Genomic DNA, 16,894 nt, shown 5'->3' on the forward strand with positions numbered 1-16,894 from the left:
GTAAGTACATTCAGAAAAAGTCCACACACATTAAATGTTATGCACATAAATAAATAGAAACCAAAATTGCATACAAGAGCCTCTACATTTGAAATAAAGTAGTGTCATTTGCATTGTTTCGTATGTTTCATGTTTGTTCAAGTTTTTCAAGTCTGTATGGACTTATGAACCTAGAAAGTGTCTTAAAGCCAGTAGTAGTTCATTCCCACCTCCTGAAAACTCCCTTTGAAGCAATGGTGCATGGTACTCCATGTACGCATGCGCAGGATATATTCAGCCAATCAGTGCAATCCCTGGGTGAGACCTGTTTACTCCAGCTTGCGTCACAAAGGGTCCTCAGAAGCCTGTGTCCAGGCATCTCTGCTGACAACGGTTTTTTACCGTTGAGGAGCTGAGCACGGAACGGTGCTGTTGTGAAGGAGTTCACCTCTGAGATAACCTGTAAGTGATAATTTGCTCTGATCAGGGTTGTTGGACAGTTAATCGAGGTGTGTCACGGTGTGGCATATCAGGCCCAGGTGGTCACTATGTGAGGAAAAGCCTCCTGGTCCCCATTTCCTATGGCTTCTGATTGTTAAATGAAGGTGGAGGACCATATTCATGGCAGAGGATTGAATAGGTCAGGGCCTTGGAAGATTGTGAACCCTTGGAGGACACAATCTTGGGTCCTGGGGATAGGATCAGCGAGCTGGCTGCAGGATTGGGGGTCGAGGGAGCATGGGTCTGTGAGTGAGGAGCCTTGGAGCTTGTCCTGTGTGCTGTAAGGAGCCTTAGGGTCCAACTTGGTGCTTGTCCTGTGTGCTGTCCCGGATCCATTAGAAATACACTGAGGATTCCTCCCTCTTCATTGTCTTCTCTATGGTGTGTTCCTTTGGTATACACTCTATGGACATTGCAGAGAAGGGAGTGGTGTAGGAAGAATGAATGAAAAGAAGAAGAGGAGACATTGCAAGAGATTAATAAGTAATCTGGGAAGGATTCTGAGCACCGATCCTCCTGTCTCAGTCGCCCATGTATTGGGATTAAAGACTTGCACCACCAAGTTCAGCTTTTTCTCTCAGTTTTATTTCTGTAGAAAGGGATCTTCCTTTGTAGCTCAGGCTGGCCTGGCTTGGGCAAGCCTTGAACTAAAAATCTGCAGATGTTTGAAATCCTCGGCTTCCCCCAATCCCACGTTTCTCCAATATAAGGATTTTCTGTGTGGGTGGTCGTGGCGAGTGTTTGTTGTAGACAAACACTCTTGGGTCTTCTTGACATGAATATATAGTTACCATGCTCGTTATCTTTCTGAATAGTACTGTGAATTTACTTTAAAACTGAGATACACTGAAAAACGTAATTGCTGATGTTTTGTTTAAAAAGAATCTTTGGGATATAGGATCAAAATTCAGATGCCTCAAAGTTTAAATGCAAACACATTTTGCTCAACATTTTTGGTGGGAAGGGGAGGACTCACACATTAAAGGCTGGCCTGTTTTTGCCTTTTTTTAAACTGAGAAATGGTAGATTGTTAACTTGGGTTCTAAAGAAGGTTTTTAAATACGTAAATTAAAGAAGATTTTAAAACAAAGTTGGGAGGGAGAGGGACATTAGAAATGGGATACATGGAGGAAATTGTAAGGGAAAGCATATATATATATATATATATATATATATACATATATATATGTATGTATATATATATATATATATATATATGTGTGTGTTTGTATGTGTGTGTGTGTATACATATGTATATATATGTCATTATATTGAATATGTATTCAAAACTCTATGATAAAGACAAATTATTAAAAATATAAGTGTTAAAAAACAAAAGAAACAATCTTTCAATGAGCTAAGATAATTATTTGATTTTTTGACATTTTTAACTATTTAAATGATACCTTTGGATTCAGATTGCTATGTTTTTATTCTTTTTTCCTTTTTATTTTTGTAACTGAGAAGACAACTGAGTGCTTAAGAGAAAAATGGCAAAGAAGATGTGGGTGGTACCAAAGAACGGTTACTTACTACTTCTTGACTATGATGAAGATGAAGATGACATAAATGTTTTGGATGAGGCTCATTCTGAAGGTATAGTATATCCAGTCTTCGGTATTGATTGTGTCCTGCAGTTTCTTAGACTTTTACCAACTCACCTGCAATGGAACAAGTCTTTTCTAAGAGATTTCATATACTTCATTTCTAATTTTACCTATATCTATATATTCCTATACCTGAGTTTTAGCCGTGCATATACCTACTCTTGGCACTGTAGTCACAATATGTTGAGAAACAATAACTTGCTATGATTTTACCCCAGGAAAAGACCTGAACATTGTTCCTATATGTTAGCAAAACATGAATTTATTTCATATAACCTGCAAATGAATTGTTTCATTCCTTTTTTCTATTATATATTTTCTTTATTTACATTTCAAATATTATCCCCTTTTCTATTTCCCCTCTGAAAATCCCCTCTCCCCTCCCTTCTCCCCCTGCCTCCAACACGCCCACTCCCAAATCCTGGCCCAGGCATTCCTTAATACTGGGCATAGGACCTTTACTGTACCAAGGGTCTCTCCTCCCATTGATGACCTACTATCCCATCCTCTCCTACATATGCAGCTGGAGCCATAAGTCCTAACATCTGATTTATATGATTGGTGTTTTAGTCCCAGGGAACTCTGGGGGTACTGCTTAGTTCATATTGTTCCTCCTCCTATCGGGCTGCAAACCCCTTATTCTCCTTGGGTACTTTCTCTAGCTCCATCATTGGGGACCCTGTGCTCAGTATGATGGATGTCTATGAGCATCCATTTCTGTATTTGTCAGGCACTGGCAGATCCTCTCAGGAGACAGCTATATCAGTCTCCTGTCCCCAAGCTCTTGTTGGCATCTTCAACAGTGTCTGGATTTGGTGGTTATTATGGGATTTTTCCCTGAGTGAGGCAGTCTCTGGATGCATTCAGTCTCAGCTCCAATCTTTGCCTCTGTAACTCCTTCCATGGGTATTTTGTTTCCCATACCATTCCCGCCAGAAATTCATAAAAACAAACTGAAGACCAGTCTTCATTTTCCTCTACCTGGTGTTGAAAGGCCAGATTGCCCAAATTTGTCTATATAGGATCCAAACAGCCTCAAAATCCTGAGGCTCCTCTCAGCCTCAGAAGTACTGGGACTTCAGACATAATTCAGGACAGGCTGTGTTTATTCGTGTGTTGTTTTGGTTTAGGGAAGTAAGCTCTAACTCTCTATCTCAGGAGTGTCTGAAACCTCGTGTGCAGCTTGAACTGGCCTTGAAACTGAAGTCCTCAGCCTTACAAATGTACTGGGGCCTGAGGATACATGCCTGTTTTATTATTTTTTTTAATTTTTTTTCTTAACTGAAGATTAAACACAGAGCTTCTTGCTGTAGCAGTAAAATATATGTCCAGACAGGCAGAACTTTATAATTTAGATTAAGGAAGCCCAAGATACTTTATTCAACTTAATTCTTTTTTTAAAAAAAATGTGTACATATTAAAGTTAAGGTTTATAATGGCTATCTTTGAAGCCAACTATTCTGTTCCATGTTTAAATACTAAAGTCTTTAGTATTAAATCAGAGGGTAATAGAAATATGGTTTTATCTTTAAACCCTTCATGCAATTATGAAGTGCTGCTTTTGTAAAATTCATTCCTTAATGTTATTTTATATTTCAATTTTATTAGTTTAAGTGATTTTTTTGATTCAAATGGCTTGAGAAAATTTATTTTTTTATTTTAAATCTGAAAACGTAAGTTTCTCAGTGGAATGGCAGCGTTTTGCACGTTCTGTATAGACACCAATGGAAAACTGTAATTTGTTAAGTGGTGAACAGCAAGATGGGAATGCTTCAGAATTGGACCTTATGGAAGATACCAGATATCTTATGTTCGGCATTGATGTTACACTTCCTTTTTTCTAGTTATTCTTCTTAGGACTGTAATGAAGATCAAAAATCTCATATTGCATCTCTTGTCTTTAATCACAACATGTAAATAAATAGCTTAAAATATATTTCTAGATGACAATTAGACATTACTTGATTTTGTTTAACTTCTAGACAAATCATAGATCTGCTTTAAAACCTAATGTTGGCACTATGCCTGAATGATCACAAAGCATTTCATTAAAATTTGCAAAATAACATAATTGTTTTAATATCTTGTTTTATTACCAACCCAGTACAGAATCCAGTAACTCATGATGATGGGAATGCAAATCCTGAAGGAATAGTTGGAGATACACGGTAATATGTTCAAATTTATTATTTCCTTCTTAGTGTAAGTTCTTCCAGAAAAGTTTTATTGATTGTATAGCAAGTAATCTATATTAATAATTAGAATATGATATATATTATAAACAATATTTCCGTAAGATTAATCCTTAATTTGAATGGTTTTCTTGGAGGGTGTATTGCTGTGGGTCAAACTCTCATCGTCCTGCTGTAGGACAAAAGCTGAGCCATCAAAAGGTATCCTTACTTTTTAAAGCTTTAATTACTTCATAGATCTCCAGTATAAAATATTCTGGGAAAATTTGAAGGTACGTTTTTTGGATATATAATGTGTTTAAAACTATATAGTATTAACATAATTTACATATTAGGAAATATTAGTTAATATACTATATGACATCTTAATGAATTATTCCTATTTATATGTAGTATTTTGTGAATATTTTTATTTTAATTTATTTATAATTCTCTATTATTTTCCTTTACATTTCTAATAATAGCCCTTTCCTGGTTTCACCCCAGAAACTCCCTATTCCATAACCCATCCCTGTGCTTCTATGAGGGTGTTCACCCCCCACCCACTCCCACCTCCCCACCCTGGCATTTGCCTACACTGGGGCATTGAACCTTCACAGGACCAAGGACTTCTCTTCCCACTGATGTCTGACAAGGTCATACTCTGCTATATATGCAACTGGAGCCATGGGACCCCCTCTTTTGTTGGTGGATTAGTCTCTGAGTGCTCTGGGGGGTCTGGTTCATTCATATTGTTGTTCTTCCTATAAGGTTGCAAACCCCTTCAGATCCTTCAGTCCTTCCTCTAACTCCTCCACTGGGGACCCATTGATCAGTCTGATGATTGGCTGTGACAATCAGCCTCTGTTCTTGCCAAGCTCTGACAGAGCCTCTCAGGAGAAAGCCATATTAGGCTCCTGTCAGCAAGCACTTGTTGGCATCCACAATAGTGACTGGGTTTGGTGTCTGTATATGAAATGGATCCACAGGATGGGCAGACTCTAGATGGTCATTCCTTCAGTCTCTGCTCTGTACTTTGTCTCCATATTTCCTCCAAGGAGTATTTTGTTCCGCATTCTAAGAAGGACTGAAACACCCACACTGTCCTCTTCCTTCCTCTTGAGCTTCATGTGGTCTGTGAATTACATTTTGGGTATTCTGAGCTTTTAGGCTAATATCCACTTATCAGTGAGTACATACCATGTTTGTTCTTTTGGGATTGGGTTACCTCACACAGGATGATATATTTTAGATCCATCCTTTTGCCTGTGAATTTCATGAAGTCATTGTATCTGTACCATTACCATACATTTTTATCATTATTTCTCTTTAATACAGCTTGAGGTCGGGGATGATTCCCCCTGAAGTTCTTTTATTGTTGAGAATAGTTTTTTTGATATCCTGGATTTCTGTTATTCCAAATGATTTTTCAAATTGCCCTTTCTATCTCTATGAAGAATTGAGTTTGAATTTTGATAGAGATTGCATTGAATCTGTAGATTGCTTTTGGCAAGATGGCCATTTTTACTAAATTAACTGTGCCATTCTATGAGCATGGGAGATCTTTCCATCTTTTGAGATTTTCAATTTCTTTCTTCAGACTTGAAGTTCTTGTCATACAGATCTTTCACTTGCTTGGTTTGAGTCAAACCAAGGTATGATAATTTGTGACTATTGTGAAGGGTGTTGTTTCCATAATTTCTTTTTCAGCCTGTTTATCCTTTGAGGAGAGGAAAGCTACTGATTTGTTTGAGTTAATTTAATATCCAGCCACTTTGCTGAATTTGTTTATCAGGTTTAGGAGTTCTCTGATGGAATTTATGGGGTCACTTACATATACAATCATGTCATCTGCAAATAGTGATATTTTGAATTCTGCCTTTCCTATTTTTATCCATTTGACCTCTTTTTGTTGTCTAGTTGCTATGGATAGAACATCTAGTGCTATAGAATACTACTATATTATATACTACTGTGAATAGGTAGGGAGAGAGTGGGAAGCCTTATCTAGTCTTATCTTGTCTGATATTAGTGGGATTGCATCAAGTTTCTCTCCATTTATTTTGATGTTGGATACTGGTTTGCTGTATATTGCTTTTACTATGTTTAGGTATGGGCCATGAATTCTTGATCTTTCCAAGAATTTTATCATGAAGGGTTGTTGAATTTTTGCAAATGATTTCTCAGCATCTAATGAGATAATACTGTGGATTTTTTCCATGCCATTGTTTACATTTTGGATTTCCATATATTGAACCATCTCTGTATCCATGGGATGAAGACCACTTGATCATGAAGGATGATCATTGTAACATGTTCTTGAATTGGGTTTACCAAAAGTTTATTGAGTATTTTTGCATCAATATTCATAAGTGAAACTGGTCTCAAGTTTCCTTTCTTCATTTGGGTCTTTGTATGTTTTGGGTATAAGTGTAATTGTGGCTTCATAGAACAAATTGAATATAGTGTTCCCTCTCTTTTTAATTTTGCATAATAGTTTGAAGAGTGTTGGTATTAGGTCTTCTTTGAAGGTCTGATAGAATTCTGTACTAAACCCATCAGATCCTGGGTTTTTATTTTTGGTGAGGGGGTTGGGAGACTATTAATGATTGCTTCTATTTCTTTAGGGGTTCAGGGAGTGTTTGCAGGGTCTATCTGATCCTGATTTAAATTGGTACCTGATATCTGTCTAGATAATTGTCCATTTCATCCAAATTTTCCAGTTTTGTTGAGTATAGGCTTTTATAGTAGGATCTTTTTTTTTTTTTTTTTTTGATTTCCTAAGTTTCTGTTGTTATGTCTCCCTTTTCATTTCTGGTTTTGTTAATTTGGATACTGACTCTGTGCCCTCTCTTTAGTCTGGATAAGGGTTTATCTATCTTGTTGATTTTCTCAAAGAACCAGCTCCTGGTTTGGTTGATTCTTTGTATAGTTCTTTTTGTTTCCACTTGTTTGATTTCAGTCTGGAGTTTGATTTTATCCTGCCTTCTACTCCTCTTGGGTGAATTTGCTTCCTTTTGTTCTAGAGCTTTTAATGGTGCTGTCAGGATGCTAGTGTATGCTCCCTCCAGTTTCTTTTTTGGAGGCACTCAGAGCTATTAGTTTTTCTCTTAGGAATACTTTCATTGTGTCCCATAAGTTTGGATATGTTGTAGTTTCATTTTCATTAAACTCAAAATAGTCTTTAATTTCTTTCTTTATTTCTTCCATGACCAATTTATCATTGAGTAGACTGTTTTTCAACTTCCACGTGTATATGGGTTTTCTATTTTATTATTATTATTATTATTATTATTATTATTATTATTATTATTATTATGGGGGTTAAGACAGGGTTTTTCTGTTTACCCTGGCTGTCATGGAACTCATTTTGTAGACCAGGCTGGCCTTCAAACCAGAAATATGCCTGCCTCTGCATCCCAAGTGCTGGGATTAAAGGCATATGCCACCATGCCTGGATTATTTATATTATTATTGAAGATCAGCCTTAGTCAGTGATGACTTGATAGGATTCATGGGATTATTTAAATAATTTTATATCTTTTGAAGCCTGTTTTGTGACACATTATATGGTCAGTAATGGAGAAGGCATCATGAGGTGTTGAGAAGAAGGGACATTCTTTTGTTTTATGATAAAATGTTCTATGATATCTATAGATATAGACCTCTGTTAAATCCATTTGTTTCAAAACTTCTGTTAGTTTCACAGTGTCTCTGTTTTGTTTCTGTTTCCAGGATCTGTCCGTTGTTGAGAGTGGGGTGTTGAATTTTCCCACTATTATTATAGGGTACAATATGTGCTTTGAGCTTTAGTAGAGTTTCTTTTATGAATTTGGGTTTCCTTGCATTTGGAGCATAGATGTTCAGAATTGTGAGTTCATCTTTGTTGATTCATCCTTTGACAAATATTGTGACAGTCCTTATCTTTAAAAAACAAAAACAAAAACGAACAACAAAAAATTATTTTGGTTATAAGTTGATTTTATTCCATAGTAGAATGGCTATTCCAGCTTGTTTCCTGGGAATATTTGCTTGGAAAAGATTTTCCAGGCTTTTCCTCTGAGGTAATGTCTGTCTTTGTCACTAAGGTGGGTTTCCTGTATGCAGCAAAATCCTGGGTTCTGTTTATGTATCCAGTCTATTAATCTATGTCTTTTTATTGGGGAATTGAATCCATTGCTATTAAGAAATATTAAAGACCAGTGACTGTTGGTTGTTTCCTGTTACTTTTGTTGTTTGAGGTGGAATTATGTTTATGTTGCTACCTTCTTTGAGGTTTGTTGAAAGAAGATTTCTTTCTTGATTTTTGTATGGTGTAGTGTTTCCCTCCTTGTGTTGTATGTAGTTTTCCATCTACCTTTGAAGGTTTGGATTCGTGGAAAGATATTGTGTGAATTTGGTTTTATCGTGGAATATTTTGGTTTCTCCATCTATGGTAATTTTGAGTTTTGCTGGGTATAGTAACCTGGGCTGGCAATTGTGTTCTCTCAGGGTCTGTGTATCATCTGTCCAGAATCTTCTGGTTTTATAGTCTCTGGTGAGAAGTCTGGTGTATTTCTAATAGGTGTGCCTTTTCATGTTATTTGACCTTTTTTCCTTACTGCTTTTAATATACTATCTTTATTTAGTGCATTTGTTGTTCTGATTATTATGTGTCAGCGGGAAATTCTTTTCTGGTCCAGTTTATTTGGATTTCTGTAGGCTTCTTGTTTGTTCATGTGCATCTCTTTCCTTAGATTGGGAAAGTTTTCATTTATGACTTTGATGAAGATATATGCTGGCCCTTTGATTTGTAATCTTTTCTCTCCTCTATACCTATTTTTCTTAGGTTTTGTCATCTCATTGTGTCCTGGATTTCCTGGATGTTTTGGGTTAGGAGATTTTTGCATTTTGCATTTTTTGACTGTTCTGTCAGTGTATCTATGGTATCTTCTGTACCTGCGATTCTCTATTCTATCTCTTGTATTCTGTTGGAGATGCTTGCATCTATGTCTCCTAGGTTTTCTTTCTCCAGGTTCATCTGTCTTTGTGAGTTTTTATTCTCTATTTCCAGTTTTAGATCCTAGATGGTTTTTGTTCAATTCCTTCACCTGTTCTGATGATGCCGACTAGTTTTGGTTTCTATTATTTATATTCTTGCACTTAACTCTTGCTATCTAATTTTCTTTGGTGCTACCTTCCCTTGCAGTCTCTGACTGGAGCCTATCCCTCCTGTAATCCTGGTTGTGTCAGAACTCATTGGAGTCCAGCTATCTGGGATCCTAGGATCCTGCAATCCTGATATTCTGGGTGTGTCTGAACTCCTGGAAGTCATGCTGCCTCTTGGATCCTGAAATCCTGGTGTGAACAATCTAGTGAGATCCTGCTGTGTCAGAGCTCCTGGGAGTTAAGCTTTTTCTTGGTGTTGCAAGATTTGGTGGGGTGCCAGAGCCCTATGTTTTCTCTAGACACAGTTGCATCCTGCAAGGAACCTGTGCCTCTGGCTGGGAGGATGATTTGTTTCCCTGGTTCTTGTGGGGGTCCCACATACACAGGGTGTTGGGAAAGATGTCATGCCCTCAGCTGTGATCTTCTGTCAGAACTCCAGTGTTCCTGGGTGTCTCTGATCTCCTGGGAGTCGAGCTTCCTCTGTAATCCTGTGATCTTGGGCATTTCAGAATACCTGGTAGTCATGCTTCCTCTGGGTGTTTTAAGAGTGGGTGCCAGAGCCAGTAACCCAGGTCTGATCCAGGTGCAGTTTCAGACCAGAAGGAATCCATGCCACTGGCAAGGCAGGAGTTCCTGTGTCCCTGGATCCGTAGGGACTCAAGTTACTCCTGATGTTGATGCCATTGCTGTGATCCTGGGTGTGTTAGAGCACCTGGGAGTTGAGCTTCCTCTGGGTATTGTGGGACTAGTTGCAGATTCAGCACCCAAGGTCTACTCATGACACAGACTCTTGCAAATATTTTTGATTTAGCATCATGGACTTACTTTTTCCTGTGGTACAGAAGTGAAAATGATGCTTTTTGCAGAGGTGTGACATTAATTAAACTTAATTTTTATTTTTTGTATGTTTGTGTGTGTGGTGCATATATACAAATGTGGAGGGCAGAGGAGGATGTTGGGTTTTGCTCTGTTACTTTCCACCTTATTCCCTTAAGTCAGGCTCTGTCACTGAACATCCAGTTAGACAAGCAGTCAGCAAGTCCTAGCAATTCTCACTTTGCCTACCACAGTGCTGCCATTGTAGAAGCAACCATCCATGGTTGGTTTTCTAGATGGGTACTAGATTCAAATTTGCGAACCTCCTCCTTTCACAGTAAACCCTCTTAACTATTGAGGTATCTTCATAACTGCTTTGAAGGGATTTTAGAGGAAAAAAAAGATGTAAACTTTTTTATAGTTCCATGTATTCAAACCTAAGTGATATGTATACAAAATTCTGTACATTCAACAGTTTTTCATTGACCTAGTATTAATTTTATATTAAGACATTTTCTTTTCTAGGACTCCTCTGTGCTTCTTTCTTTATTTGACACAGTACAAAACTGAATTCTTTAATGTAACCCTTATTACTTTTTTAAAATTTTATTTTATGGGTATGTTTGTTTTGCTTGCACACAGCTTGTATGTCTGGTACCTGAGGAGGCCAGATGAAGGCATTGATTCCCCTGGAACTGGAGTTATAGGTAGTGAGCCATCTTGGAGGTGCTGGGAATCCAATCTCAGATCTCTGGAAGGGAACCAGTGCTCCTAACTGCTGAATCATCTCTCCAATCCCCTCACTGTTTTTTGTTTGGTTTGGTTTTGTTTTTCATAAAATGAATTATGTAACTGAAAGTAAAAGACAGCTTTACTAACCAGTGAGAGAATGATACTCAGATCCAAAAGAATCTGTTTTAAATTATATGTAATTGAATGTTACATTAGCTTTCTTAGAAGACAATAATTTTTCTTTGAGATATGGTCTCACTATGTAGTTCAGGCTGGCCTAAATTTTGCTATGTAATCTATGTTGTCCTATACACTGGAAATCTCCTGCTTAAGCTTCCTAGACTAGGATCATAGGCCCAAAACATCTTACATGGCTTAGGAAACAATGCTCTTAATACTTATTTTTCAGACATATTTGTATATTAGTGATTTGCTTATAGGTATATATGTGCACCACATATGTGCCTGTTGCCCATAGATATCAGATGATTATTTAAGATACCTTGGACCTGGAGCCACATAAAGAGAAACACATGGAAACTTATATCAAAGATTCCTTCAAAGAAAGCAACCAGAAATTAGAATGACTTTGGCAAATGAACAAATGGGAGAGGTAGAGGTTTTAGTTTGGTAGGGTCACATTTGTATCATTTAAAAAATTATATATGGCTGAGTTTAAAAAAAAAAAGCCATGTCTGAGATTTTAGTAAAAAATGTGTGTCTTTGATTTTGTCTAAGCATTTAACCCTATAACTTCATGCCTTCAAGGAAACTAAATCTAATCTCAGAAATCTGTGAAAATTTTTATTTTCTACTTTAAGTACCTGTTAATTAGATTTTAAAATTTGATTTAATTTCATTGTGGAAACACAGAAGTCTTGCACAAAATCTTAGAAATGTAATTTATGGTTTATTATAACAATATGGAAAAGGATCAATTACATATGCAGACAATTTATATATTTTAATTGACTTATGTTTTGCACTAAGTCTTAACTGAATAAATATAGGAAAATAAATTAGACCTTATATTTGGTAGAAATTAATGAAAAAATACTTTGAAATACAATTAATTTCCTAAATTAAGCTGTATATGTATTAAAACCTCTTTAATTTTGAAAAGCTAAAACATAAAAGAAGACTTCTCTGATAATCTGTTAGGGAAAAATCTGTAATGATTTCCCATTAGATAATTTCGTACTGCTGTTTTTCTTTTTATAGTATGAAATGGTCTATTTAATTTGTTTTGAGTGTTCTTTTTTCATATTGGTATGAAATGTGACTGCTTTCATTACTTTGCTTTACAGCGAGGTGATCAACAACAAATTGTGTGAGCAGGATATAACTACATTTCAGAAGTTTGATATGGATATACAGAAATTCAATGAAGAACAAGAAAAATCAATGGTTAGTATCATAACTAACTTTATAATTAACCTAGTATAACTAAGTATCAGGTAGGAATGGAGAAACTAGCCTTGTGTTGGGCACATGAACCTAAATTAAGTTTCATTATCTATCTATCCTTGGTTCTGTTCTAGTCCTACTGAATTGTAAACCAGAGAAGTATGATCACATACTACTATATCAATGAAAACCACTAGGTATTTTATGGTAGTCAAGATCATAAATTTTCAAGAGGCAGACATTTGCTGAAAGATGAAAAGAGGACTACCACTTTTTACAAAAGTGAGCACAGTATGTCAGCCTCAGGTACACTTGATAGGAGAGTGAAAGCTTAGTTACTGGTGTCATCTGGACTCTGTTAATATTAGAAAGCCAATTCAAACTGGTAAATCAGTTCTTACCATCATAACTTAGTACAGATTTAGTAACAACAGTGGATGGAAACAACATGTTTCCATCAGGCTGTCTCAACGACCCTAGCAGAATATTCCTGTGGAAGAATATCACCAAACTATCTTAGATCATCTCTCCATTACTGTACCAATGACTGTAGTCATCACATGGTTTCCAAGTAAGACCTGAGATGATGACCATATTAACTACATTTTTATTTGATGGTTTAATAGTTTCAGAAGTATTAAATTTGAAAGGAACAGGAGATCCATTCCTTCCTGGGAAGGCATTGAGGAAGCTGCCATTATATGTCAGTTCAAGAAAGAGATAGGGACTGAAGAAAAAAAAATACTCCAATTGAAGGCAATTTTTATACCTTGAACTCTGGATGAAATTTCAAGGGGGAGTGATCATCAGTGTAAATGAGGAATCTAAAGACAGACCCCCAGAGAACTTAAATATTTGTAATTCTGCATGGGGCAAGGGGGGGGGTGTTGAGAGGGAACCAGCAAGGGAAGAGAACAATTGGTAGAAAGAATACTACCATAAGTGAAGGAAAACTTTTAAGGAAGAAAAGTTCACTAACTGTGTCATATGTTGCTAATGGGCCAAATAAGATAGATTTGCAGGGCTGGAAAATGGTTTATTTGGTAATCTTTCTCAGTGTAGGCATGGAGACCCGAGCTTATATTCCCTGAGTAGGCATGCATGCACAGACCACCACCACTACCACCACCTACACAACCACCACCAACAAACTAGCAAAACTAAAAACAAACCACCACAACAATAAAAGTTAGTGTGGTGGTGAGCATTTTAGAACCACCAAACTCAGATTTAGTTCAGAGATAAGAAGATTCCCAGAGCTTCCTAGCCACCAGGTGTAGCCTAATGGATGAGCTCTAGGTTCAGTCAGATCCTGTCTCCCAAAAAGTAGGGTGCAACCAAAGAAGACACCCAATATTAATCCTTTGTCTCCATATGTATGCATGTGTATGATTTTTAAATGGAAAATACGCAAAGTGGAGGTCATTGTACTTAATCAGGATGATTTGAGTGGACATGTGAGGTTAAACTGATCACAATAAATAAAGGACAAAATAGGAATGTAGTGTCCCAAGGAGAAAAGGTGTAAAGAGCTTGTCTTAATTTTTTATAAAATGCAAATTACCATGGTTGTGTGCCAACATAAAGAATACAAAGAGAAATGTATATTACTACTTCCATGTGTTACTTGATATTGAAACCTAGAGAAAACCAATCTACCACTTAACTTTATCCCCAGACATCTCTTTACACTTTATTTTGAGGCAGGATGTCTTTAAGTGATCAAGACTATTCATGATCTTGTGATCATTGTAACTCAAACTTTATAAAAGTTAGTTTTATAGGCATTACATTGACAGCCAGCTAAGTCATAAATTTAAAATAACAGTTACAATTGCTGAAACTCTTGACAATAGTTGAGACAAGTGAAGATGTTGGACTTAGTAAAGAATAGTGTAAGGCATCCTTAAGAAAGGAAGAGAAAGTAGAAGAAGTGGCACATACACCTTAGGTTGGGGGTACATACAGAGATGAGGTAGTGAACCAACTCTTGGGATTGCTTCTGCTATTTAGTAAAAGGAGGCCATTGTATGATAAAAGCATTAACACTAGCTAGAGTTAAGCTTCCAGGGCTAGGATTTTACCAAGTTCATGTTTACATGGTGCATGCCTATAAACCTAAGTACTTGAGAGGCTAAGGCCAGTCTCTGCAGCATGGCAAACACTTTCTCATTTAAAAAAAAGTTTTATTAACCCACAATTGGTAGTATAGTTGTATTTCATGTTACTTAAAAATATAAGTATATTTAGTCATAGTTGTTAAAATGTTAAATCAGGTAGAAAACTATTCCTTTTAAGTTTCATATTGAATTATTTTTGCTCACGTAAACATTTTAGTATTGGAGATATATTTAGTGGTTGAATCTTAGCCTAGCATTCATGCTGCATGGCAGTAACAACAAAATGAACAGAATTGTTATAGTAATGTTTTCCTTTTACATTTGTAGAGCAATTATCAAAAAGAACAACAAGCATTAAAACTGTCCAAATGTAGTCAGAGCCAGACCCTGGAAGCAATTAAAGACATGCATGAGAAGTCCATGGAGGTGTGCATGGAGGTATGCGCATAGTCAATAAAATGTCCTTAGGAAACTAAATATGTTTTAGGAATCAAAAAGTTTAACTACTTGCTATTTTGAATTATTTCTGACTGAAGTGACTGATATTATCTGTAAAATCCTAATGACTTTGTAGGAATTATTGAAGACATGAAATGATAAACTGGGAATTTGACCTCAGATGTACCTCATAGTTTATTAACAGTATAATTATCTGGCTTAACTATATATAGCACGTCTATACATCATTTGCACAGAATCTTTCCTATTTGTATGCTTGGGAGTTTGTTTAGTAAGAAGTGCTTTTCTGTTTTAGGGTTTGATGAACTTGGAGAACAACAACGATGATATGCTTTTTGATGTAGATGGAGAACTGAGAAAATAAATGTCTGTGTTTAAAAGAGACATTATGAAGCATACTCTGAAGTACTCATCTACTTACCCATCTTCAGACTAATGAAGCATACATATTTTTTACTTGCTGGTACATTTGTAACCAAATAAAAAATTTGCTAACTTTTTTTTCCCCTATGAAACTGAGTTTGAAAGACTCTTTAATCCTTGTTATTCTGATGATTCTAAGAAGGAAGTTAAACCCCACTGATGTGATTATAAAGTCAACTAGGAGGTATACCTCTAGAGTCAAAATAGAACTCCTTTATTTTTAAACATCTTTAATCATTTTCTTGTTTAAGTGTAAGAGCCTCTTTATATTAACTTCCAAACAAAATCTAAATGAATAAGTGAGTGGCAAATATTCCTTTGTACCGAACTTTCACACACTAATGTAGTGGATTGTTTAAAATTTATTCTTTAATCTTTTTTTAAAGTCCAGACTTTATCCCCCTCCTTGTCTGCCCTCTGACTGTTCCACATGCCATAACTCCTTCTGCCATGCCCCCCAAGCCCCCACTCCCCATCTCCAAAAGGATGTCCCCACCATCCTACCCCCACCCCACCAGACCTCCCTACTCCCTGTGGCCTCAAGTCTCTTGAGGGTTAGATGCACCTTCTCTAACTGTGTCCAACCCGGGAGTCCTCTGCTGTATATGTGTTGGGGGCTTCAAATCAGCTGCTGTATGCAGCCTGGTTGGTGGCTCAGTGACTGAGAGATCCTGGGATGTCCAGGTTATTTGAGACTGTTGGTCCTCCTACAGGGTCGCCCTCTTCCTCAACTGCTTCTGGCTTTTCCCTAATTCAACCACAGGGGTTCCCAGCTTCTGTCCATTGGTTGCATGTAAATGTCTGCATCTGACTCTTTCACCTGCTGGTTGGGTCTTTCAGAGGGCAGTCATGATAGGCCCATTTTTGTGAGCACACCATAGCATCAGTAATAGTGTCAGGCCTTCATGCCTCTCCTTGAGCTGCATCCCAATTTGGGCCTGTCACTGGATCTCCTTTTCCTTAGGCTTTTCTCCTTTTTTGTCCCTGTCCTTCTTTCAGACAGGAACAATTCTGGGTTAAAGCTTTTGACTGTGGGATGGCAACCCCATGTTTCCACTTGATGTCCTGTTTCTCCACTGGAGGGCTCTACAAGTTCCCTCACCCCACTGCAGGGCATTTCATCTAAGGTCCCTCCCTTTGAGTCCTGAGATTCTCTAACCTCTCAGGTCTCTTGTACATTCTAGAGTGTCCTGTGCTATTCCTGTCCCACAGGAACGCACACAGAACACATTTCAAGACCTTTCGTGGTTACACTTTATTCATAGTCGTGAGGTAGAACAAAGAAGGATAGAAACGTGTTGCTATATATACCCACAGGTGTGACGTGTTAATACTATTGGCGGTTCCACCCACAGTCTCAAATGTCCCAGGGGATGGACTAGTGACTTGGCAGGCATTTGCTCCGGCACATGCGCACAATGGATCTTAGCGCCATCTAGTGACGGCACGTATTATCACGGCTTCCTACATCTCCCCCTTTTAGTTATAATAAAACAAGGCTGGTCTAGGCAATGCAGTTATGTCCATCTAC

At 37.2% G+C, this 16,894-nt stretch overlaps 1 pseudogene; it reads left to right on the plus strand.

Annotated features, from left to right (window-relative positions):
- The first annotated feature begins 395 nt into the window (after positions 1-395).
- Positions 396-15,355, plus strand: LOC147004752 (X-linked lymphocyte-regulated protein PM1-like; annotated as a pseudogene).
- Positions 15,356-16,894: the final 1,539 nt, after the last annotated feature.

This window comes from Mus caroli, unplaced genomic scaffold (genome assembly GCF_978045245.1).
Source record: "Mus caroli unplaced genomic scaffold, Mus_caroli_1 scaffold_5, whole genome shotgun sequence".
Taxonomy (NCBI): domain Eukaryota; kingdom Metazoa; phylum Chordata; class Mammalia; order Rodentia; family Muridae; genus Mus; species Mus caroli.